This window comes from Jaculus jaculus, chromosome 2, assembly GCF_020740685.1.
Source record: "Jaculus jaculus isolate mJacJac1 chromosome 2, mJacJac1.mat.Y.cur, whole genome shotgun sequence".
Lineage (NCBI taxonomy): Eukaryota > Metazoa > Chordata > Mammalia > Rodentia > Dipodidae > Jaculus > Jaculus jaculus.
The window spans coordinates 195,106,336-195,133,454 of record NC_059103.1 but is presented as its reverse complement, the minus strand read 5'-3'; positions in this window follow the sequence as shown (position 1 = coordinate 195,133,454).

The following is a 27,119-nucleotide window of genomic DNA, read 5'->3' as shown; positions in this document are numbered from 1 at the left end:
AAAAAAAATTATTTTATTTGACAGAAAGAGGGGAAGAGAGAGAATGGGCATGCCAGAGCCTCTTGGATGGCAAGCAAACTCTAGATGCAGCTGGGTTTTATTTGAGTACTAGGGAACCAAACCTGGCCTAGCCAGGACTGGCAGACTTTATAAGCAAGCGCTTTTAAGTGCTGAGCCTTTAACCTAGCTCTAAGCCGAGCTCATCTTTGCTAGCAGAGACTGTTGGCTTCATTTTCTATCTCTTGCTTATCTCATGCCCCCTCCTTCTCAGTAACTAGTATTTATCTTAACACATAAAATGTGCTCGTGGGCTGGAGAGATGGCTTAGCCATTAAGGCACTTGCCTGCAAGGCCAAAGGACCTTGGTTTGATTCCCCAGGACCAGACCACATAAGCAAGATATACAAGAGGGCGCATGTATCTGGAATGCGTTTGCAGTGGCTGGAGGCCCTGGTGCACCCATTCTCTCTCCCTCTCACAAATAAATAAAATTAAATTAAATTTTTAAAAAGATGCTCACTAGGCATGTGAAGAATGAACAGACTACAGTAAACTTTCTGATATCGTGCTAAGCTCAAGGAAAAGGATGGTTCCAGAAAACAGATTTTAAGTCAGGCAGTCTTGAGTCCCAGCCCAGCTTGGTCAATATGTAATGACAATAACTTAACAACAATAATGACAACAGGGCTGGAGAAATGGCTTAGCAGTTAAGGTGCTTGCCTGCAAAGCCAAAGGACCCAGGTTTGATTCCCCAGGACCCACATAAGCCAGATGCACAAGAGGGCGCATGCATCTGGAGTTCATTTACAGTGGCTGGAAGCCCTGGCATGCCCATTCTCTCCCCCCCCTCCCCATCTCTCTCTCCCATCTCTCTCTCTCTCAAATAAACAAAATTAAATATTTTTTAAAATAATGACAACAAAGTCATAATTGCTAACATTGACTCATTACATTCTACAGTCCAAATGACAACAAAGTCATAATTGCTAACATTGACTCATTACATTCTACAGTCCAGGGACATGAGATGTCTTGTTATGTGTTACCTTACCTGATCCTTAAAACCACCCTTCAGATAGTTATCATCTCCTCACTGTGTAACCTGATACAGCAGAGGTGGGTTCATGCGCCCTAGTTCATGAGTCAGGGGTTAGACCCATTTGGCTCTGGTGACATCCAAGATCTCATCGGTGTGCTGCCTCTCCTGGGTCTCCTTGTCCACTGAGTGGCTTCATCCAAGCCCGTTTCTCCCTTTCACAGGCTCACAGGGCTTCCAATGGGAAATGCTTAGACCATGGAGCCACCTCCGTCGTAGCAAAAAGGGGCTGGAGACTGGACGTTTGGAAAACACCCTGACAAAGGGTATGTAAACGGTTTTGGAGCCTAGACTCATCCAGCCTACGGGCTTCAGGTCGACCTGTCACCCACTCTGCCTTGATGTCGACCTGTCTCTGGCCAGCTAGGACTCAGCAAGACGCCTAATGGCTTCTGGCCCGCCACTTCTGCACAGGAGTTGAAATTACCATTTCAATAGTCACAGTTTACTATTGCCCCTTACCTCTCCCCCCACACGTCCTAAAACCCCCGCCCAACATGATATAGGCAACTGCTCATAGCAATAAAGAGAATTTTTTAAAGAGTTCCTGCTTTGAAAAGACTCCGACTCAGTGTGGTTTTTCTCAGGTGGCCAGGAGAGGTTTCTGAGTCGTCATAGCTCATCTCCCTCCTTTAACCCCTTGGGAGGAACCAGCAGGCCTGGTCCTTCCACAGCGCTACCTGCCCGGGGAGGAGCCTGGCAGGTAGGAGGATCACTGTGAGTTCGAGGCCACCCTGAGACTACATAATGAATTCCAGGTCAGCTTGGACTAGAGTGAAACCCTACCTCAAAAAAAAAAAAAAAAAAAATCTTGCTCATAAATCTTGCCAGCATGGGTTCAATCCCAAGGCCCACCTTCAGAAGCCAAGTGCAATAAGTGGCTCAAGCATCTGGTGTGGCAAGAGGCCCTGGTATACACACACACGCGCACACACGTATGTGCACATAAAATAAAATAAACTATTAGGGCTGGGTTCAATGGTTAAGGCGCTTGCCTGCAATGATTAACCACCAGAATTCAAACCCCACATCTGGAGTTTGTCTGCAGTGTTTAGAGGCCCTGGCACGCCCATTCTGTCTGTCTGCCTCTCTTCTCTTTTCTCTTCACTCTCTCTCTCTCTCTCCTTGTAAATAAATCATTTTTTTTTTAAATTAGCTGGGTGTGGTGGTGCACGCCTTTAATCCCAGCACTTGGGAGGCAGAGGTAGTTGAATTGCCGTAAGTTCAGGGCTACCCTGAGACTACATAGTGAATTTCAGATCAGCTTGGGCTAAAGACTGAGACCCTACCTTGAAAAGAAAAATTAAAAACAAAAAAAGACTTCCCTTCCCGGTGTGGTGACATGTGTCTTTAATCCCAGCACTTGGGAGGCAGAGGTTGGAGGACTGTTGTGAATTCTACTTTATATGTGAAATTGCAGAGTGAGTTCCAGGTCAGCCTGGGCTAGAGTGAGACCCTACCTCAAAAATAAATAAAATAAAATAAAAACTAACATAAATTAGCAAAAAAAAAAGAAGAAGAAGAAGAAATGATGACAACATTGCATATCCTCAAAAGGCCTGGGTTTCCTCATCCCCCAAATGGGATTATGATCCATCTTTGGTCTTATCTCCTGCAGCTTTTCACATCCTATGGACTACTTTCTCCTTCCCAAACACTTTCAGGTCCCATCCCTTTGCTGCACTGTTCCTCATGTTTCCTCTGTCTGGGATGCACCTTATCCACTTTGTGCATCTGGCTTTACACAGTTATCAGGGATTCGAACCTAGACCATTAGGCTCTGCATGCAAGCGCCTTAACCGCTAAGCCATCTCTCTGGTCCCTGCCCCTTCTCCACATATGCCCCCAAATACCTGCATAACCCAACACCCAGCACAGCCTCGGCTCATAGCAGTGGAGGAATAAATGGTGAAAGTGGATAAACTAAGTTCACAATCAAATTCTCTCCCAGCCTTTTCCTCTCCCTGAACTTGACCTCACTTCCCAGGCAGGACAATTACCGATCTCTCTCCCCCATGGAAGAACTAACTCCTCATGTGCAGACACGTGGATGACAAAACACAAGTGTGCGGTAAACATTGGTAAAAGTGAAAAACAAGTTGGTCAGGACAGGCATTATTATCTTTGTTTTAATGATGACTCAGGTTCTAAACAATCTCAGAGGCGTCAGCGAATCATGCAGGAAGGTGAAGCAATACAGACAGACAGAGCCCAGCTCCACTTGACCCCAGACAGCCCAGTTCCTGAACTAAATCTGAGCTCTCCAGCCCCAGCTTTCCCAGAATTTTTGTTTGTTTGTTTGTTTGTTTTTGTTTTTTGATGGAGGGTCTCGCTCTAGCCCAGAGTGACATGGAATTCACTATGTAGATTCAGGTTGGCCTTGAACTAACAGCAATCCTCCTATCTTAGCTTCCTGAGTGCTGATACTAAAGGGCTTGCCCAGACATTGTAAAATATTTTATTTATTTATTATTTATTTATTTATTAGAGAGAGGAAGAGGCAGATAGAGAGAATGGGTGTACCAGGGCCTCCACCCATAGCAAATGAACTCCAAACGCATGCACCACCTTGTACATCTGGCTTTCGTGGGTTCTGGAGAATTGAACTGGGGTCCTTAGTCTTTGCAGGCAAACACTTTAACCTCTAAGCCATCTGTCCAGCCCTCAGACATTTTAAAGGGTACTTATTTCACACATTATAAATGCACAGTTTTTAATATTTCAAAAATTGGAAATTGCCTTTTCTTTCTTTGATGGCACATAAAATAACGAAATGGAGGCTAAGCACTGGAGTCCTTAGCTTTGATGAAATATGTAATTAGCAGTAATTGGAAAGAGAAGAAACACAAGTGGTCAAGTTCATCCTCACTAGTCATCATCAAAGAAATGCAAATTAGAGCCATAAAGGAGAGAACATTGCCTCCCTGGTGCGTTTGAAAATATCAGAAGATGGGCGCTTGATGATTAGAGACAGAGGGAAGGAAAATAGACAGCCTCACGAAATTAATGAGGTGATGCATTCGTAAACTTTTGGAGGGATTCGTCAGAAAGATTAAAAATATGCTTGTCCTTTGACCCACGTATCCTATTTCTAGGAATGAATTCTGAGACAAATTCCTGGTTGTACTCTGGGCCTTATCCACAAGTGTATTCTCAGAAGCCTTGCTGTTAATAGTAAGACTGCACTTGACAGCTACTGACTGAATGAGTGAAAGTAATTTCATGCAGCTGAATAATACCAAAGAACAAAACTACTGTTCATAATTACAAAAGTATGTGTAGGTAGGTGTGTGCACAGAGAAAGGTTATTTGCAGCATTTTGCCTTAATGGCAAAAGGTGGCTTCATTCTTTTTCAGTTTTGTCCTTTGCAATTCTGGAGTGAATTTTCACCATGGTGGAAATAAGGAAGACTTGAGGTTAATAAAATTGCAGGCAGTCTGTTTTCACAGCTGACTTCACTTCTAAAACTAGATAATTCCACTGGTTTTGTTGTTGTTGTTGTTCTTTATTTATTTATTTATTTTCAGGCAGAGAGAGACAAAGAGAGAGAGAGGATGGGCACACCAGGGCCTCTAGCCTCTGCCAGCAAACTCCAGACACATGCTCTAGTTTGTGCATCTGGCTCTATGTTGGTACTGGGTAATCAAACCAAGGTCATTGGGCTTTGCAGGCAAGTGGCTTAACCACTGAGCCATCTCTCTAGCCTCTAAATGCATTTTAAAATATTTTATTGGGGCTGGAGAGGTGGCCTAGCAGTTAGGGCATTTGCCTGCAAAGCCAAAGGATCCTGGTTCCATTCTCCAGGACCCACGTTAGCCAGATGCACAAGGGGCACACGCATCGGGAGTTCGTTTGCAGTGGCTGGATGCCTTGGGGCACCCATTCTCTCTCTCTCTCTAATAATAAATAAATAAATAATATATATAATATTTTATTTATTTATTTGAGAGAGAAGCAGATATATGTAGAGAGAGAATGAGCAAGCTAGGGCCTCTAGCCACTGCAAATGAACTCCAGATGCATGAGCCACCTTGTGCATCCAGCTTTACATAGGAACTAGGGAATCAAACATGGGTCCTTAGGCTTCACAGGCAAGTGCTTTAACTGCTAAGCCATGTCTCCATCCCCTAAATGTGGTATTTGAAAATAATTTCTCGTTCAGAAATAATACAATTTAGTATATACTTCACCCAGATTTACCAGTTTGATCCAGCTTCATTGGTCATGCATATACAGCTTGCTTTCTCTCTTTATCTCTATTTGTGACCATATAGTTATTTTTTACCAAACAGTCTACATTAAGTTGCATATAGTGTGGCAGTTATCTTCTCATTGCTTGGACAAAAAAATAAAAATAAAACAAAACAAAAACAGAAGCAGCATATGGAAGAAAAGGGTTTATTTTATTCAGTTAAGGGTTTTGGGCGAAGTTTCATCATGGAGGGAAAGCATAGCCCAAGCATATCACTGGGGTGTCACATCTTGTCACATCAGCTGGGAGGAAGCAGCAAGAGTGAGCAGCAAGCTAGCACTGGTAAGAGGGGATGGGCTGCAAAATCTCGCCCCTTCCCTTCTTCCCTTCCCACTGTGACACACCTCCTCCAGCAAGACTCCACCTCCCAACAGCTCCTCCAGCTGGAGATCAAGCATGAGGCTTAGTCACAAATACACGGGGCTTTGGGGAACACTTTGCATTTAAACATATCATGTGTCCTTTGAGCCTTAATGTTTCAAAATGAATTTCCTTTTTCTTTGTTTGTTTGTTTTTTTTTTTTTTTTGAGGTAGGGTCTCACTCTAGCCCAGACTGACCTGGAATTCACTATGTGGTCTCAGCGTGATCTTGAACTCATGGTGAAGCCCAGCATGGTGGCTCATGCCTTTAATCACAGCACTTGGGATGCGGAGATAGGAGGATTGTCATGAGTTTGAGGCCAGCCTGAGACTACATAGTGAATTCTAGGTCAACCTGGGCTAAAGTGAGACACTACCTCGAAAAAGAACAAAAGAAACCATGCAACCTCAATATGCATGTCTTAAAGACAAGAATGTTCTCTTGCATAACACAGAACCACTAGTATATTTCAGAAATATTGTATAGGTCCAGTACTTTAGTCTATATGCTGAGTCAATTGTCCCCACAGCCTATAGCATCCACTTGACACATCTTTCCCCCACGCTTCAGTTTTTCAAGGTAGGGTCCTGCTCTAGCCTAAGCTGACCTGGAATTCACTATGGAGTCTCAGGGTGGCCTCGAACTCACAGCAATCCTCCTACCTCTGCCTCCCAAGTGCTGGGATTAAAGGCATGCGCCACCACGCCCGGTGTCTTTTTGTCTTCTGATTCTGAAACTGCTCACTGGCCTTTCTTTACTTTCATGGCATCAATGATCATTAAGAACACAGGAAGCTGGGGAGATAGCTCAGCTGATAAAGTGGTTGCCTTGCAACCATAAAGACCTGAGTTCTATCCCCAGAACACACATAAAAATGCCAAGTTTAGCTGGGCGTGATGGCCCACACCTTTGATCCCAGCACTCAAGAGGCAGGGGTAGGAGGACTGGCCATGAGTTCGAGGCCAGCCTGAGACTACATAGTGAATTCCAGGTCAGCCTGGGCTAGAGCAAGACCTTACATCGAAAAAACAAAACAAACAAACAAAATGCCAAGTGTGGTGGCACACACTTGTAATCCCAGAACTAGAGAAGAAGGGACAGCTGGATTTCCAAGGCTCACTGGCCAGACAGTCTCGCTTACTTGGCAAGCTCTAGGACAATTACAGACCAGGCTTCAAAAACAAAACAACAACAATAACAAAAAACAACCAAAAAAAAAAGGTGGACAGTCTCTCAGAGAAATGACGACTAAGGTTTTCTTTTGGCTTACACACACACACACACACACACACACACACACGCACGCACACACGCACACATGCACAATATAAGCCTGTTACTTCACAGACTGCCTTTAGCTTAAAGGGTGTGCTGTTTCCTCATAATTTGGTCCAGCACATGCATTTGGGCCTCTGAAATATCACTAAGTGATGTTGTATCTTTCTTTGGGTATCACAGCCAAAGGTACATAAGACACGTGTCCTGTAAGGCCCCTCACTAACTAATGACAACTTCTGTCACCTGCTCCATGGTGTGGTTTCTGTTTCTCCTTCGTTGATCATTTGTGGGACAATAATTTCCTTTTCCTTATCAGACTCCTTCACTATCTTTAAGAATTCAATAATTACTCTTGCTTGAATCCATTTTTTCCCCTTTTTAAATTTTTAATCGACATTTTCCGTAATTATAGACAATAAATCATGGTAATTCCCCCTCCATTCCCCTTCACAACGCCACTCTCCATCTTTTACCCTCCCCCCTTTTATTATCAACCTTTTATTTTTCATGATATCATCTTTTCTTCCTTTTATGATGGTCTTGGGTAGGTAGTGTCGGACACTGCAAAGCCATGGATACTCAGGCCGTTTTGTGTCTGAAAGAGTGCATTGTAAGGAGTCCCTATCCTTCCTTTGGCTCTTACATTCTTTCTGCCACCTCTTTGGCAATGGACCCTGAGCCTTGGAAGGTGTGATAGAGATGTTTCAGTGCTGAGCACTCCTCTGTCACTTCTTCTCAGCACCATGGTGCCTTCTGAGTCATCCCAAGGTCCCTGCTATCTGAAAAGAGAAGGTTCTCTACCAAAAGTGAGAGTAGCATTATTATATGGGTATGAACATTAAGAGAAGTGCTTACCAGGGCTGGAGAGAGGGCTTAGCAGTTAAGCACTTACCTGTGAAGCCTAAGGACCCCAGTTCGAGGCTCGATTCCCCAGGATCCATGTTAGCCAGATGCACAAGGGGGCGCACGCATCTGGAGTTCATTTGCAGTGCCCAGAGGCCCTGGCACACCCATTCTCTATCTATCTGCCTCTTTCTCTCTTTGTTGGTCACTCTCAAATAAATAAATAAAAATAAACGAAAGAGAAGTGCTTACCAGGCAGTTTGGTGAGCGTTTTGTGTACATTTTAGGCAGACACCAGCAGAGGTTACATCCCTAGGGCTCATGAATTCCCCATTATAGGTTTTCAGTATCAGGCATGCATTCCCTCATGTGGAGCGAGCCTCCAGTCCAATTAGAGAGCAATTGGTTTCCTCCATAATAGACATGCCACTATTGTACCCATTGGCTCATTTGGCCTGGCCGGCCAAATTTAAAGCTTGCAGTGACCACTGTAGTTTATCTCCACTGGTGACTTCTCTCTCCCATGGAGCTGCATGTAGTATAGTTTTTTCCAGATGTCTGTCAGCTGGTCTACATGGAGGAGGTTTTCAGCTCAGCTTCATTAGGATTTCTCAGTGACCTTGTAGCCCAAGCATGTGGAGTCTTTAGCAATATTGAATCCATTTAAAAAAAATTTTTAATTTATTTATTTGGCAGGCAGGGAGAGAAAATGGGCACACCAGGGCCTCTCTCCTCTACAAGCAAACTCAAGATGCAAGTGCCACCATGTGCATCTGGCTTATGTGGGTGCTGAGGTTCAAACCTGGTATCCTTAGGCTTTTCAGGGAAGTACTTTAACTACTAATCCATCTCTCCATCCCAAATCCATTTATTAATAGTTTTATTTATTTATTTATTTGCAAGCAGAGAGAGAGAGAGGGATGTGCCAGGACCTCCAGCCACTACAAACATACGCCACTGTGCATCTGGCTTTAAGTGGCACTGGGGAATGGAACCCTGGTCATTAGGCTATGCAGACAAGTGCTTTGACTGATCAGCATCTCTCCAACCCTCCACTTTTTACTATACAGTGAATTTCTATTTTACCATATCGTCTAGTGTTGTAGTCAGTATCAACATTGCTGGGACGAATGCCCAACGTAAGTGTAGGGGAGAAAGGGATCCATGGAAAGTTCCATTAATGGTTTGATCCCCCGGGACTCATGTAAGCAGATATATAAGGTGGTGCATTGTCTGGAATTCATTTGCAGAAGCTGGAGGCCCTCCCTCTCTCTCTCTCTCTCTCTCTCTCTCTATATATATATATATATATATATGTGTGTGTGTGTGTGTGTGTGTGTGTGTGTGTGTGTGTGTGTGTGTATTTCTCCCTCTGTCTCTCTCTCTCTCTGCTTCTTGTGCTCTCTTTAATAAATAAAGAAAATAAATAATAAATAATAATAAATAAAATAAATAATAAAACCTGAGTCTGGCCAGGCATGGTGGTACATGCCTTTAATCCCAGCACTTCAGAGGCAGAGGCAGGTGGATCACCATGAGTTCGAGACCACCCTGAGACTACATAGTGAGTTCTAGGTCAGCCTGGACTAGAGTGAGACCATACCTTAAAAAAAAAAAAACAAAACTGAGTCTATGGGACCATACATTCAAACTACCACATGTAGCTTCTGATGTAATCATTTCTTCTGTGTTTACTAAGTGTAAGAAAAGATGCATCTTGGAGCTGGAGAGATGACTCAGCAGTCAAAGGTGTTTTCTTCCATAGCCTGCCAGCCCAGATTTGATTCCCCAGACACAAAAAGTGACATAAGAATCTGGCATTCATTTGTAGTAGCAAGAGACTCTGGTACACCCATACACACACACACACACACACACACACACACAAACGTGAAGAAATAAATTTTTACAATAATTTATTTATTTATTTGAGAGAGAAGGAAAGAGAGTTAGAGATGAACCTGGGTCCTTAGGGTTTGCAGGCAAGCAATTTAACCTCTATGCTGTCTCTCCAGCCCAAGAGACAAATTTAAAAAAATAAAACATACATCTCGGGCTGGAGAGATGGCTTAGCAGTTAAGGCCCTAGCCTGTGAAGCCTAAGGACCCAGGTTCAATTCCCCAGGGCCCATGTAAGCCAGACATACATGGTGGCACATACATCTGGAGTTTGTTTGCAGTGGGTTGAGACCCTGTTGCATCCATTCTCTCTCTCAAATAAATAAACTAAATTAATTCATCTTGATTTCAAAACAGTCATAAAGTCTTATTTTGACACAATATATATATGCATTTGTACATGTATGTATATATATATATATATATATATATATATATATACATATATATATATATATATATATATATATATATATATATATTCAAAATGGTCCTAAGCTTGGCCAGAAGAGTCCCATTCAAGCTGACTGATGGGCCTTTTTGACTTGCTTAATAATCTTTTTTATTCGTTTTTGACTCCTTGCATTTCTTTTGGCACAACAAGACATTCCAGACATGTCAGCCAGTTCTCCAAGGGAACTGGCTGCCTTTACCAGATAATGGAATAAACAGCCAAGATCTGAGTACATATAGGTGTTTCATCTTTCTTCCTTCAGTTGCCTGTGTCTTCTTTTTAAAAATGATCAAATGCATATACCTTCATAATAAGAAAAGGTTGCAGGGCATGGTGCTGCACGCCTTTAATCCCAGCACTCAGGAGGCAGAGGTAGGAGGATCATTGTGAGTTCAAGACCAGCCTGACACTACATAGTGAATTCCAGGTCAGCCTGGGCTAGAACAAAACCCTACCTCAAAAATCGGTCCAAGGGGGTACATGTGTGGAGTGAGGAGGCCAGAGCTCCCTGTCCCCTACACTCCCACATCCGGGGTCAGGTCAGTTCCCCTGCTGCTGGCTTGGAGCTGCCTCGACCCTGTTAGCTTGCTGCAGAAGCAGTCCCCTTGTTCCCCGTCCTGGTTGAAGGGCCTCTGAGCCTCCAATTCTCAACACCTACCAAAGCAGAGATCCAGAGGCTCCTGAGAGCTCATCACTGAAGTAGACTTAAAACTCGCCCACCACGGCTCAGGGAATTTTGCAGAAGAGGGGGGCAGAAAGATTGTAAGAGCCACAGGCTGAGACATCATGCCCAGAGGCATCCCCTTCCCCCCCCCCAAAAAAATAACTGACTACTGCTCCCACAATACATAAACCACAGCCCCCTGGGGAATATCTGCAACCCCACTGAGGAGCAACCCCAATGGAAGGAGGGCAGGGACGAGGGAAAAGAGGGTACCAACACCTGTTGTATCCGTACAAAATATGTTGTTAATAAAATAAATAAATAAATAACTATAAAAAGAATAGGTATGGTTCTTTTATTCATAAAAAGAAGAAAACCAACCCGAAGGGAAGGGAGTAGGCCGTCACGAATCCCCTTGGGAGTCAAAATTCCTTGGACCCAGGAGAACAATTTTCTTCTGCTGACTTTTCAAATGCCAGAGGAAGTAGCTCTAAGACAGGGGCTGGTCCAGGAAGCTCCTGTGGGGATCTGTCCATCATCTCCCTGTGGGCAGCGAGGCCCACACAGTGCCCAGGCATGGAGAAGTTGCCCCACAGTCATGCAAACAGGGATCCCCCAGAGAGGAATGTGCACCCAAACCTGCTGCCGACAGAAAACGGGGCTGAGCCCCCTGCCCCTGCCCCTGACTCCTTACTGAAGCTTGGTGGGCAGGCTGGCAGCTGCCCCCATCTCCTGAGCCACCAGCCCTCGCCTCCTGCCCATGCCCATTCATTCCTGCTCTGGAAACCAAACTGGGCTGCAAGAAAGGAGGATTTGTTCTGGAGTTGTGGATGCTCATGATTGCTTGACTATTCTGATCAACTCTGATATGCCACCAGCATGACCAATCCTCTCTTTTGCCAAGGGGTCCCTGCTTGACTCGTAGAGAACTCCCAGCACGAAGCCTAGCTGTCTCATAGGCAAAGAACATTTTGATGCAATATATATATATATATATATATATATATATATATATATATACACACACACACACACACACACACACACACACACACACACACACATATATATATATCCTGATTGTCTGCTGATTATAAAATGAACAAGGGTTAGCTGGGTGTGGAGGCTCACTGTAGGTAAGAAGATCACTGTAAGTTCAGGGCCAGCCTGGACTACAGAGTGAGTTCCAGGTTAGCCTAGGTAAGAATGAGACCTTGTCTCAAAAACAAAAACAAAAAAAAAAACACTATTAATAAGGGTTAAACCTGGGGAGGAAGAAGAGCAGAATAAGGGAAAATCTTTATTTTTGTTTCAGTTTTTGTTTTGTTTGTTTTGTTTTTGAGATAAGATCCTTCTGTGTAGCACAGGCTGGCTTCAAACTTACAGCCACCTACTTCTGAAGGAGAGAGGGAGGAAGAGAGGGGAGAAAGGAAGTGAGGAAGGGAAAATGATAGGAGATTCATTGACACATGTAGGAACCAGGTTGGCTAAAGCCAACTGTGACAAAAGGGTATTGGAATTGAGCATCTGTTTTGAGACAAGTTCACTTCTGAGGATACAGTTCAGTGGTGGAGCTTGCATCTATGAGAGCATAGGCTTGCTCCTCATGTCCAGAGGGGAGAGGAAAGAAAATCACAGTGGGGCTGGAGAGATGGCTTAGCGGTTAAGCGCTTGCCTGTGAAGCCTAAGGACCCTGGTTCGAGGCTCGATTCCCCAGGTCCCACGTTAGCCAGACGCACAAGGGGGCGCACGCGTCTGGAGTTCGTTTGCAGAGGCTGGAGGCCCTGGCGTGCCCATTCTCTCTCTCTCCCTCTATCTGTCTTTCTCTCTGTGTCTGTTGCTCTCAAATAAATAAATTTAAAAAAAAAATTAAAAAAAAAAATCACAGTGACTGCCACGCCATGCCAACCGCACGCCTTGGCTGCCCTCTGCTCCCACACTATGATGTTGTGTTTTGCTCCACTGGGCTTGTTACTGTCCAAAGTGGCACTGCTTTGCAAACTTGCTTTGTGTCCCCAACCTTGTCCCCTTCCCCCCGTTGCTTTATAGCACAGAGGAACCTGCTTCCCTGCCCACAGCTCTAGGCACAGTATGGGGCAGACAATGGGCATTATTTCTACAGCTAGCATCTATGAGATCCTAGGCTCAATTTCATGGCTTGCTAGGTGCTGAGGGAGGGAGAGACTCTTGCTCGTTTTTAATTTTAAAAAAAACTTTATTTTTTTATTTAGTTATCTGAGGGAGAGAGAGAATGGGCACACCAGGGCCTCCAGCCACTGCAAACAAACTCCAGAAACATGCAACCCCTTGTGCATCTGGCTTACATGGGTCCTGGAGAGTCGAACCAGGATCCTTTGGCTTTGCAGGCAAACATCTTAATGGCTAAGCCATCTCTCCAGCCCTTGCTCATTTTTTAAAAAGTATTTTTCAATTTTATTTGAGAGTGAGGCAGACGGGAGAAAGGGAGCATCAGGGCCTCCAGCCATTGCAAATAAACTCTAGACGCATGCACCACCTTGTGCATCTAGTTTATGTGGGTCCTGGGGAATACGAACATGAGTCCTTAGGCTTCACAGGCAAGTGCCTTAACCACTGAGCCATAGCCCCATCCCCATCTTGCTCCTCTTGAAAGCCTATATGCTGCATGCCCTTGAGTCTTTGCTCTTTCCCACCTTACAACTAGAAGAGTAGATTTAAGATGCCTCCCTTCCTAAAACCCTCTTTCAGAAGGTAACAACTTCCAGAGCTTTCTCTCTTTCTCTTCCCTTAGCTGCCTGTTGCTTTCTGGGGTCTTTTTTTTTTTTTTTTTTGAGCCAAGCCCAGTGGACTGCCTTTTGTTATGAGAGAGAGAGAGAAGGAATGAGAATGGGCACACTAGGGCCTCTAGCCACTGCAAACAAAGTCCAGCGGCATGTGTCACTTTGTACTCTGGCTTTACATGGGTACTGAGGAATTGAACTGTGGTCATTAGATTTTTCAGGCAAGTGCCTTAACCACTGAGCCACCTCTCCAGCCCACTAGATGTGTTTCTTTGAGTGGATTCCCACATGGAGAATTCAGGACAGAGTGTTCTACTTCCCCTCCTGTGAGCCCTTCCTGTGAGTGCCTAGGCCACCATAACCACACAAGAAATAGGTACCTTGCCGGGCGTGGTGGCGCACGCCTTTAATCCCAGCACTCGGGAGGCAGAGGTAGGAGGATCGCCGTGAGTTCGAGGCCACCCTGAGACTACATACTGAATTCCAGGTCAGCCTGGGCTAGAGTGAGACCCTACCTCAAAAAAACAAAAAAAAAGGAGAGAAATAGGTACCACTAACTTTGTAAATAATTCTTAATTTGGTACAGGATTATTTCATTTTAATTAGTAGTTCTTTGTTACTAGTGAAGTAAAAAAAAATTATTATTGCTTGTGTGTATATAATGGTGTGTGTGAGTGTGGGGGGGGGGATATGAAACTCCATACAGTAGCTGAAGTGGAACCTTGGCTGCCCAGCTGGCTTGTTTTTCTGCCTGGTCTTGTTTTGAGCCAGTCTCTTTACCGATCCCAGAGTTTGCAGGCCTCTATGATGCCGGTCACTGCTCCGCTGTGGGAATAGGGATTCCTATGTGTAGCCATGCCCAGCTATGTACATGGGATCTGGAGATTTGGACTCTGGAAGTCTCAGTCCCTCATATTTATGCAAGGAGGGCACTTCATGGCTGAGCCATCTCTCTACCCCCTCATTTTTTTATTTTTTAAATTTTTATATTTGATTTATTAATTTATAAGAGTGAAAAAATACAGAGACATAAGCAATGGATGCACCAAAGCCTCTAGCCACTGCAAACGAATTCCAGATGCATGTGCCACCATGTGCATCTGGCTTATGTGTGTTCTGGAGAATTGAACCAGGGTCCTTAGGTTTCACAGGCAAGCACCTTAACTGCTAAGCCATCTCTCCAACACTTTTTGTGATTTTTTTTTTTTTTTTTGAGTCAGAGCCTCGCTCTAGCCCAAGCTGACCTGGAACTCACTCTGCAGCCCAGGCTGGCCATGAACTCATGGCACTCCATCTACTTCAGCCTCCCAAGTGCTGGGTTTAAAGTATATGCCACCACATCCAGCTCAAGGTCAAATTTTACAAAAATGTATTCATGAACCATGTTCCCCAAAGAAGCCTGTTTCCTCATAATTTAATGGAAGAAAGTCTTGCAGGAGGGAAGCCATAGGAATGCATGTTGAACAATGTTGTAGTCAGGTTCGCATGGCTGGCAGAAAACGCCCAAGAGCAGCTTATGGAGGGAAAAAACAGGGGGGTTATTTTGGCTTACAGTCTCGAGGGGAAGCTCCATGATGGCAGGGGGAAACGAGCATGAGCAGAGCGTGGACATCACCCCCTGACCATCATATGGTGGACAACAGCAACAGGAGAGTGTGCCAAACACTGGCAAGGGGACACTGGCTATAACACCCATAAGCCCGCCCCCAACAATACACTCCCTCTAGGAGGCGTTAATTCCCAAATCTCCATCAGCTGGGGACCCAGCATTCGGAACACCTGAGTGTATGGGGGACACCTGAGTCAAACCACCACAAACAGGATTGTTTCAATCATTGAGGTTTTCTTTCTTTCCTGCTCAGGAGGGAGACACTAAGCAAAGGTCAGGACTGACATCAACTGTGAGTCAGCCAGAAGCCCATAAAATTAATCTTCCTGAAAGGCAGCTCTAGTGACGTCACACACTTGTCCCACTTCTTCAGTGTCTCCCATCACTTGAGTCCTCTTCAGCGTAACACCTTCCCAAACATGCTTCCCTCATCTTTTACACACGTCTCATCTTCCATCCAATTCTTTGTGCCTCTTCAAACACACCGACTGCCAGCCCCTCTGCGGACTGTCTTCTCTACTTGATTCCCACATCCATCCATCTGCCCTTTGTTCAGTGATTCTAGATGCCACCTCTCCTTCAAACACGCTTTTCCTCCTCATCAGTTACTCTCTATTTTCTTTTTGTTTATTTGTTTGTTTCCACTTTTTTTCAACGTAGGGTCACACTATCTCCCAGACTAACCTGGTATTCACTATGTGATCTCAGGCTCACTGTGATCCTCCTACCTCTGCCCCTATGTACTGGGATTAAATGTATGCGCCACCACACCCGGCTCTCCATTTCTTTTGACTTCTATTTGTTCCTAAAGCAGGCATTAAGGGCCAAGGTTCAAAGCCTGGTTTGTTGGTTTTATGGCTAATTTTAGATGTCAGCCTGCCTGGGTTCATGGATGCCCATGAAAATTTCTGGCTATGTCTGTGAGATGGTTTCTACAAAGGTTTTGCTAATTTTGTTTGTGTTTTGTTGTTGTGTGTGTGTGTTTCTGACGGAGACTCATGGAGCTGAGGCTGGCCTTCCTCCTGCCTCTGTTTCCTTAGCCCACACAGGCGTTCACCACCAGTATGCCTAGCTCAAATTAGCATTTGAATCTAATGACTGAGAACAGAAAGTCCACCGGCAGCAAAGGAGATATGGGCACAGTCTAATTTATTGAGAGTCTAAGTTAAGCAAAACAGTGGCAGGAAGGCAAATCTCTCTGCTTGGGCTATGAAATCCATCTTCCCCTACCCTGGAACACTCGTGCCCCTGGCACTCCAGCCTTTGGACTCAGACTGGAACTTACGCTATTGGCTCTCTGGGTTCTCAGCCTCAGGCTGGCACAGGAACCACAGCACCAGCTTTTCTGTTGCCTCCAGTTTGAAGACGGCAGATCGTGTGGTTTCTGGGCCTCCATGACCACATGATCAACCCTCTATATGTGACCTATCGGCTTTGTTTCTCTGGAAAAGCCTGATGTGCTGGATTCTCCTACTTCCTACTTATGTACCTTGAACAAACTATTAAGAAAACTGAACCTTGGGCTGAAGAGATGGCTTAGCGGTTAAGTGCTGCACTGTGAAGCCTAAGGACCCTGGTTCGAGGCTCGACTCCCCAGAACCCATGTTAGCCAGATGCTCAAGGGGGCACACACATCTGGAATTCGTTTGCAGTGGCTGGAGGCCCTGGCACACCTGTTCTCTCTCTATCTCTATCTGCCTCCTCTCTCTGTCACTCATAAATAAATAAATAAATAAATAAATAATAAATAAATAAATAAATGAAAACCGAACCTCTATATCATCTCCAAAAAATCAAAAAATTAAATAAAATCACATAAATAAAGTTATCCACTGTTCCTGACAGAGAATGGGATGGCAAAACTTTTTTCTTTTTCTTTCTTATTTTTGGGGGGGGGTGTTTTGAGGTAGGGTCTCTAGCCCAGGTAGCCCAGGCTGACTGGAGTTCACTAGGTAGTCTCAGGGTGGCTTCGAACTCACAGCTATCCTTCTACCTCAGCCTGGCAAGTGCTGGGATTAATGGGGTGCACCACAACACCCAGAACAAAAGAGCAAGCAAGTTCCTACCTCAGAAAACCAAAACAAATTTTTGAATTTTATTTGATTTATTTTCATTTGTTTTTGAGGTAGGGTCTCAGTCTAACCCAGGCTGCCCTGGAATTCACTATGTGGTCTCAAGGTGGCTTCAAACTCATGGCAATCCTCCTACCTCTGCCTCTCTAAATTTGATTTTTTATGAGAGAGTCAAAGAGAGAACTGGCACACCCAGGCCTCTAACCCCTGCAATCAAACTGCAGATACACGCACCATCTTGTGCGCATGCATGACCTTTGCTCATGTGTCACCTTGTGAATCGGGCTTATGGGGGCTCTGGGGATTCAAACCTGAGTCCTTAGCCTTCGCAGGCAAGTGCCTTAACCACTAAGCCATCTCTCCAGCCCTATTTTTATTTTTTTAAGGTTTTTGTTTATTTATTTATTTGAGAGTGACAGACAGAGAAAGAAAGAGGCAGAGAGAGAGAATGGGCATGCCAGGGTCTCCAGCCACCGCAAACAAACTCCAGATGCATGCATCAGCTTGTACATCTGGCTTATGTGGGTCCTGGGGAATCAAGCCTCAAACCAGGGTCCTTAGGCTTCACAGGCAAGTGCTTAACTGCCAAGCCATCTCTCCAGCCCCTATTTTTATTTATTTTATTTTTATTTTTTGATTTTCAAGGCAGGGTCTCACTCTAGCTCAGGCTGACCTGGCATTCACTCTGCATTTTCAGGGTGGCCTCAAACTCACTGTGATCCTCCTACCTCTGCCTCCCGAGTGCTGGAATTAAAGGCATGCCTCACCACATCCAGCTCCTATTTTTATTTTTTTGAGGTAGGGTCTTGTCCAGGCTATCCTGGAATTCACTATGTAGTTTCAGGTTGGCCTTGAACTCACAGCGATCTTTTGCCACCACACTCAGCTGCTTCTGTTTATTTTGACTTACTATGAGTCTAATATATACATATATACCACCTCTAGAGCAAAAAGTCCTGAAAAGAAGGACCCTGGCCTCTGCACATTTCAAATTTTTTTACACTGTAATCATTAATACAACATAGTCCTACCCAGTCATTATTCATAAATAGGCATTGGATTTGAATAAGATCAAAAGTAACTCATGGAGAATATATTCTTAACCAAAACATAATAAATGAAAGGCACGTACAGTTTCTGCAACAAACTAAGCAAAGAGAAATGATTGAATGTGAGCTCAGGTTCACAGCCGAGATTTTCCATTCTCTGGTTGTAATATTCTGGAAAAACCATTTACTTCATGTCAAACCCTTAGTTCCTGTGTCTTTGAAGGGAGCTGCTATTAATAGAACTTACCTCAGAGTTCCTGGGGAAGAGTAAGTGAGATCATACACAGCACCAGACTCTTGGGAAGCCCCCCCGCAAAACCGGTGGCCGGAGTGCTGGGATTAAAGGCGTTCACCACCACACCCGGCTTCGATCGTTTAATATTTTTGAAAGAGAAACATTTGATAATTAAGAAGCAAGCTGTTTTCTTGAGACTACAGAGTGACAGTGAGTTCTAGGTCAGCCTGAGCTAGAGTGAGACCCTGGCCTGAAAAAAATATATATACATAGGGGGTATTTTGTATAGTCTCATTCGATCGAGCCCAGTCTGACCTGGAATTCACTTATGTAGTCTCAAGGTGGCCCCAAACTCATGGCGATCTTCCTATCTGTGCCTCCTGAGGGCTAGGATTAAAGGCGTGCACCACCACACCCAGTTCCTGCCCTAAAAAACAAGAAGAAGCAAGCTGCTTTAATGAGACTATACCTCAGAAAACCAAAAGCTGCTTTAATGAGACTCTACCTCAGGAAACCAAAACCCAAAAAAACATCAACAACAAAAAAAAAAAAAGCAAGGCTGAAGAGGTGGCTTTAGTGATTAAGGCACTTGCCTGCGAAGCCAAAGGACCCAGGTTTAATTCCCCAGGAGCCACATAAGCCAGATGTACAAGGTGGTGCATGTGTCTGGAGTTCATTTGCAATGGCTAGAGGCCCTGGTATGCCCATTCCCTTTCTCTCTCTCTCAAATAAAAGAAGGAAGGAAGGAAGGAAGGAAGGAAGGAAGGAAGGAAGGAAGGAAGGAAGGAAGGAAGGAAGGAAGGAAGGAAGGAAGGAAGGAAGGAAAGAAATTAAGGGCTGGAAAGATTACTTAGTGGTTAAGGCACATGCCTGCAAAGCCTAAGGACCCAGGTTTGATTCTGTAGGTCCCATGTAAGCCCGATGCACATAGTGGCACATGTGTCTGGAGTTCATCTGCAGTGTCTAGAGGCCCTGGCGCACCCATTTTCCCTCTATCTCTCTCTCCCCCTCTCTAATAAATAAATAAATAAAAATAAATCTCTTAAAAAAAAGAAATTAAAACAAAAACACAGAGCAATATTATCGCCTAGTTCACCCAATGCCACCCAGCCGAGTGGAGCTTGCACAAATGTGGTTCCAGGCAGGTGGGTTCTGATGGGGCTGGCTTCAAGAATCAGGATGTCAGGGAAGGTCTGGAGCAATGAGGTTGACCTGCCTACGGTGTGGACAAAAAAGCCAGGATCTGTGCCTAACTCTCTCTTTGACAAGCATTCAACCCTGCTGACAGCACCCACGACTCTGAGAACGGCCCTGAGTTAAGCCATCATTGCAGAACGTCTTGTTCTGAACTGCTCTGGGCCCAAGTGTGTCCTCAGCCAGATACAGCTGAGCATCCTAGGCAGAGGCCCAAAGAGCCAATCAGCATAGCTCAGATGAGCTGTACTGCCTGCCACCTCTTCCTGCCTAACCCCTCACTGGGCTGCGGGGTTTCCCACTGGCTCAAAGCCCAGCCCACACTCTGATTCACTCAAGCTTTCCAGTGGAGAGACAGGAGTCTGTCTCTGCAGAGCAGCTGGATGGAAAGGAAATGCTCTGGTGGAATCAGTCTACAAGGCAAATGGTTCTTTTTTTCCTTTGTCATCTTAAAAATATTTTTGGCAAAACATATGCTTATTATTGAAAAAGCAAAGTATCTTATGGAAAGTTTGTGCAAAATCATGGACTCCAACAAAAAGCTTCCACTAGTCTTTAGCCAAAAGAGAGGCTATACCCACCTAGCTCTCTCTCAATCAATAATGCTTATCCCATTGAACATATGCCGACCTCGGTCTCCTGTGGAGAATCTGTTTTTCTTTTCCAGAAGGCAGCTAGAATGAGGAGATGAACCACCCTCGAACATGAGCCAGGGCCCAGGTGACACTTCAGAGGAACTGGCCAGATGAGCAAGAGCGCTGCTCAATGGCGAGCCGGTCAACCAGTGCCAGGGTCAGGGAGACAGACACAGAGGATACTCAATATGTGCCAAAGCAGAAATCCAGAACCTGCTGAGAGCTCAACACGAAAGCAGACTTAAACACACCCATTGCTGGAGAGATGGCTCAGTGGTTAAGGGCAACAGCCTACCAACCCGGGTTCGATTCCCCAGTGCCCACATAAAGCCAGATGCACAAATTGGTGCATGCGTCTGGAGTTCATTTGCAGTGGCTGGAGACCCTGGCACGCCCATAATCTCTCTCTGCCTCTTTCTCCCTCTGTCTGCTGCTCTCAAATAAATAAAAATAAACAAAAAAAAATTTTTAAAGGCTATAAGGGAGGGAGGGGAAGGAAGGACCTTAGGGATGGCATTGTATATATGTTAGTAGAAGAACAGATTACAGGGAGTGGAATGGCCTAAGTGAGGCCAGGAGAAGAGACTGAGAAGGATGGGGGGAGGGTCAATCAAAATTTAAGATATTCTGAATAAAACATATGAAAGCCTACTTCTTTGGATAATGGCACATCCAAAAGCCATAGATTGCTGCTAGGAAATTTTTAGTGCCAGGGATGGGATACCTACCAGTGAGTTGTTGGCGAGGGAGGCCCTGTTGCCTACCAAACATTACAGGCTATTGCCAAGGCCCTTGGTTTCCCATGAGTAACAGATGGTAAGACCCTATCACTGAAGACTTCACATGCGCGGGCAGCAAGGTCACTGGGAAATCAAGCTGGGGCTGAGCTGAAAACCTTCTCCCTGTAGACCAGCCAAGTGTAAGCTGGAAAAAGCAGCACTGCATGCAGCCCTATGGGAGACAGAAGTCATCAACAGTGAAAACAGTGGACACTGGAAGCCAGACAGGCCAAATGACCAAATGAATGCAATAGTGGCATGTCTGCTCTGGGAGAAAGCAGCTACTCTCTAATTGGACTGGAGGTCAGCTCTATGGGAGGGAATGCATGCCTGGTACTGGAAACCTAATCAAAAGCCTATGGCAGAGGAGGTCATGTGTCTTAGGGGTATAAAGTCTGCTCTTGTCTGGCTAACTGAATATATTATTCTCAGCAAACTGCCCTGAAAGCACTACACTTAATGTTCATATGCATATATTAATGCTACTCTCAATTTTGGTTAGAGAAGCTTCTCTTTTCAGATGGCGATGACCACTGGGATGACCCAAAAGGCAACATAGTGCTGAGAAGTGACAGAAGAGTGTCCAGCACTGAAACATCTCACACCCTCCAAGGCTCAGGGTCCACTGTGGAAGAGGTGGCAGAAAGAATGTAAGAGCCAAAGGAAGGGTACCACTCCTTACATACAACTGTCCAGACAGAAATTGGCCTCAATTCCCATGCCCTCACAGTGCCTAGCAATACCTTCATAAGACCCTCACAATAGGAGAAAAAGACGATGACATCAGAATAAAAGAGACTAATAAGAGCCGGGCGTGGTGGTGCATGCCTTTAATCCCAGCACTCAGGAGGCAGAGGTAGGAAGATTGTCATGAGTTCAAGGCCACCCTGAGATGACAGAGTTAATTCCAGGTCAGCCTGGACCAGAGTGAGACCCTACCTTGAAAAACCAAAAAAAAAAAAAAAAAAAAAAAAGCCAGGTGTGGTGGTGCACACCTTTAATCCCAGCACTCGGGAGGCAGAGGTAGGAGGATCCCTATGAGTTCAAGGCCACCCTGAGACTACATAGTGAATTCCAGGTCAACCTGAGCTACAGTGAGACCCTACCCTGAAAAACCAAAAAAGAGAGAGAGAGAAACTAATAGAGAAAGGGAGAGGATATGATGGAGATTGAAAAAGGGGAAATGGGGGAGGGGAGAGAAATATCATAGTTTATTATCGGTAAGTATAGAAGTTGTCAATAAAAAATTAAAATTAGCCAGGCGTGTTGATGCACGCCTTTAATCCCAGCACTCGGGAGGCAGAGGGAAAGGAGGATTGCCATGAGTTCAAGGCCACCCTGAGACACCATAATGAATCCCAGGTCAGCCTGGGCTAGAGTGAGACCCTACCTCAAAAACCAAAAAAATAAATTAATTAAAATTAGCTGGGCATGGTGGCACACACCTTTAATCCCAGTAGTCAGGAAGCAGAGGTAGGAGGATCACCATGAGTTTAAGGCCACCCTGAGACTCCATAGTGAATTCCAGGTCAGCCTGAGCTAGAGTGAGACCCTACCTCAAAAAAAACATTTTTAATTAAATTAAATTTTAAAAAATTAATATGTTATGAATAAGCCATATGGAAACCTACTTCTCCACTAGCTAATAATATATATATTTAAAAGAGAGAGGGTGTTTGGGCAGAAGTGCTCTGTGAGGATTGATAATATTGTGCCCAAGAGCCATAGATTATTACAAGAAAATTTCTTTTCCAGGGTAAGATACCTTGCAGTTAGGTGTTGGCCAGGGAGGTCCCTGATGCCCCTAAAATATAGGTTATTGTCAAGACACTTGATTGCCCACCAGAATTAAATGGTAAGATTCTATTGTTCAAGACTACATGCTTGGGCTACAGGTAACTAAAAAATCAAGCTAGACCTGAGCTGGAATCCCCTTCCCTGTTGACTAGCTGTGAGGATGCAGGAAAGAGTTACACATCCTGTGGGGGGAGAAGAGTCAACCAGCAACAGACCCTGAAAGATTTACAGTCAGTCAGCCAGGCCAAATGTACCAACTGGTGCAATGGTGGCACGTCTGTTAGGAGGGAAACCAAGTGCTCTCTGATTAGACCTGAGGCCCACTCCACAGGAGGGAATGCACGCCTGGTACTGAAAACCTAGTCAAAAGCCTATGGCTGGGCCAGAGAAATGGCTTAGCAGTTAAGGCACTTGCCTGCAAAGCCAAAGGACCCAGGTTCAATTCCCCAGGACCACATAAGCACAAGATGGCCTGTGCATCTGGAGTTCATTTGCAGTGGCTAGAGGCCCTGGCATTCTCATTCTCTCTTTCTCTCTCTCTCTCTCTCTAATAAATAAATAAATTAGTTTTTTTAAAAAAGCCCATGGTTGGGGAGGTCATGAGCCCTAGAGAGGGATTACTACTGTTGTCTTGTTAAATGGATATATTATGACCACCAAACTGTCCTCTAAATATTTATTTTTATGCCTATATTGTAATGCTACTCTCACTTTTGGATAAGGAAAATTCTCTTTTCAGATGGTAGTGACCACTGGAGTGACTCAAAACTCACCTAAATGCTGAGGAGTGACGCTGGAGTGTTCAGCACAAAGCGAAACATCTGTCACACCCTCCCGGGCTAAGGACCATTGCAGAAGAGGTATAGGAAAGAATGTGAGAGCAAAGCAAAGCCAGGACAGCTCACAGTGCCATCTTCCAGACACAAAGTAACCTTGATATTCATGACCTCACAATGGCTGATGCTACCTATACAAGTCCTGCATAATAGCAGGAAAAAAAATAATAACATCAAAATAAAAGAAAAGGGCTGGAGAGATGGCTTAGCTGTTAAGGTGCTTGCTTGTGAAGTCTAAAGACCCAGGTTCAATTCCCCAGCACCAATGTAAGCCAGATGCACAAGGTGGCACATGCATCTGGAGTTTGTTTGCAATGGCTGGAGGCCCTGGAGCACCCATCCTCTTTCAGAAATCTTCCTCTTTCTCTCATAAATAAATAAGTAAATAAATAAATAAAAGAAAGACTAGTTGAAAAGAAGATGGGACTTGGTGGAAGTGGGATTTGGGTGGGGGGAAAGGAGGATGTTGGAAAGAAATTATGACCATGATATGTTTTCTATATTTATTAAAGTTGTCATTCTCTGTCAAATAAATAAATAAATAAGTAAAAATAAAAATTACACACACACACACACACACACACACACACACACATATATATACATAAAGAGAGAAAGAGAGAGAGGGAGGGAGAGAGAGAGAGAGAGAGAGAGAGAGAGGCGTGTATGATATATCTCCTCCTTCAGGCTTCACTATCCAAAAGTATAATCTTAATTTATTTGTACCCCTTCTGGGGTAGTATTATATGTGTTAAATGTATAGCCCTGTGGCTAGAGAGATTGCTTAGTGGTTAAAGGCTCTTATGTGTAAAGCCTGCCAGCCTGGGTTCAATTCCCTGGTACTACTGTAAAGCCAGACACACAAAGTGGCACATGCATCTGAAGTTTAGTGGCAGGAGGACCTGGTGTGACCATGCTCTCTCTCTCTTGCTCACTCTCTCTCTCATAAATGAAAATATGTTTTTTAAAGTATAACCTTAATTTGTTTATGTCCCCTCTAGGGTATGTATTAATATGCATTAATATGGGGTGTGTCATGAAAAGAAAAGGCAGGAAAGGGAAATGGATTTCAAGTACTCTAAGGTCTTTGTTTTCTGAGAAGTAAAATGTCCTCTGTGAAAGTCAAGAATGTACATTCGCATCTATAGTGTAATGACAGAAAGGTGAAAATGCATGTGTAACTGCACACTTACAAGAGTCATGGCCGGGCGTGGTGGCGCACGCCTTTAATCCCAGCACTCAGAAGGCAGAGGTAGGAGGATCGCCATGAGTTCGAGGCCACCCTGAGACTACATAGTGAATTCCAGGTCAGCCTGAGTTAGAGTGAGACCCTACTTTGGAAAACCAAAAAAGAAAAAAAAAAAAAAAAAAAGCCATCCCACTGCAGAGTGAACAGAAAAGTAACTACTGGAAAAGATTTGATACACAAAAGAAGGACACAGCACAGAAACCTTATATTTGCTTGTTTGCCTAAAAGTAAACCCTGGTTTTCCGTGTCGTGTGAATCTCTTAGATAACTGCAGTGTTTATGACTTAAACCATCAGTGTAACCAAAGCTGATGTACCACAAGGGTGCCAAACAGCCCAGCTGAGACTAAAATAAATGTGAACTTCTGCCAACCACCTAGACTAGACATAGCTTGTAGTTTAACAGGCAAGTGCCTGCTTGAAATATTGGTATTATTTTTAGTAACAAGAGAACTCGGAATTTCTACAGCATACCATTCAAAATGTGAAGTGAGCCGGGCGTGGTGGCGCACGTCTTTAATCCCAGCACTCGGGAGACAGAGGTAGGAGGATCGCCATGAGTTTGAGGCCACCCTGAGACTACATAGTGAATTCCAGGTCAGCCTGAGCTACAGTGAGACCCTACTTCGGAAAACCAAGAAAAAAAAAAGTGAAGCGCCTAACCAAAATTAACTATAATACAAAGCAACAAAAATATTGCCCTGAAAAAAATTCATGCCCTGTCTAAAGATTATTTTTTGAGGAAAGATAATAATTATAGTCTGTATGCTGGGGTTAGCTGATAATAACTTGTTGGAATTTATTTTATTTTATCTTATTATTATTATTATTATTATTATTTTGGTTTTTTGAGTCTATCTTGCTGTAGCCCAGGCTGACCTGGAATTCACTACATAGTCTCAGGCTGGCCTCAAGATCATGGCAATCCTCCTACCTCTGCCTCCCAAGTGCTAGGATTAAAAGCATGTGCCACCACACCCCTCTGAATCTGTCTCTCTTTAATTTTGATGTCATCATCTTTTCCTCCTATTATGATGGTCTTGTGTAGGTAGTATCAGGCATTGCACAGTCATGAATATCCAGGCCATTTTGTGTCTGGAGGAGCACGTTGTAAGGAGTCCTCTCCTTCCTTTGGCTCTTACATTCTTTGTGCCACCTCTTCTGCAATGGACCCTGAGCCTTGGAAGGTGTGATAGACATATTTCAGTGCTGAGCACTCCTCTGCCACTTCTCAGCAATATAGTGCCTTCGGAGTCACCACCATCTGAAAAGAGAAGCTTCAAGCCGGGCGTGGTGGCTCACACCTTTAATCCCAGCATTTGGGAGGCAGAGATAAGAGGATTGCCGTGAGTTCGAGGCCACCCTGAGACTATACAGTGAGTTCCAGGTCAGCCTGGGATAGAGTGAGACTCTACCTCAAAAACAAACAAACAAACAAAAAAAGCGTGAGAGAGGGAAAAAAAAGTGAGAGTAGCATTAATACATGGGTATGAATATTAAGAGAAGTGCTTACTGGGCAGTTTGGTGAGCATAGTATACACATTTAGCCAGACAGCAGCAGGCGTTACACCCCTAGGGCTCATGACGGCCCCGGTCGTAGGTTTCAGTATCAGGGATATAGTGCCTCCCACGGAGCAGGCCTCCAGTCCAATTAGAGAGTGGTTGGTTTCCGCCATAACAGACAAGCCACTATTGCACCCTTTGGCTCACTTGGCCTGGCTGGCCCATTTTAAGACTTGCAATGTCCACTGTTATCTCCACTGGTGATTTTCCTCTCTCCCATAGAACTGCATGCAGCATAGCTTTTCCAGCTTTCTGTCAGCTGGTCTACACAGAGGAGGTTTTCAGCTCAGCTCATGCAGGATTTCTCAGTGACCTTGTAGCCCAAGCATGTGGAGTCTTCAGCAATAGTCTTACCATCTATTCCTGGTAGGCAACCAAGAGCCTCAGCAATGGCCTATAATGTTTGGGGGGGCAGCAGGGACCTCCCTGGCCAACAACTCACTGAAAATTTTCTAGTAAAAATAAAATATATGTTTTTAAAACTTCAGGGAGATAT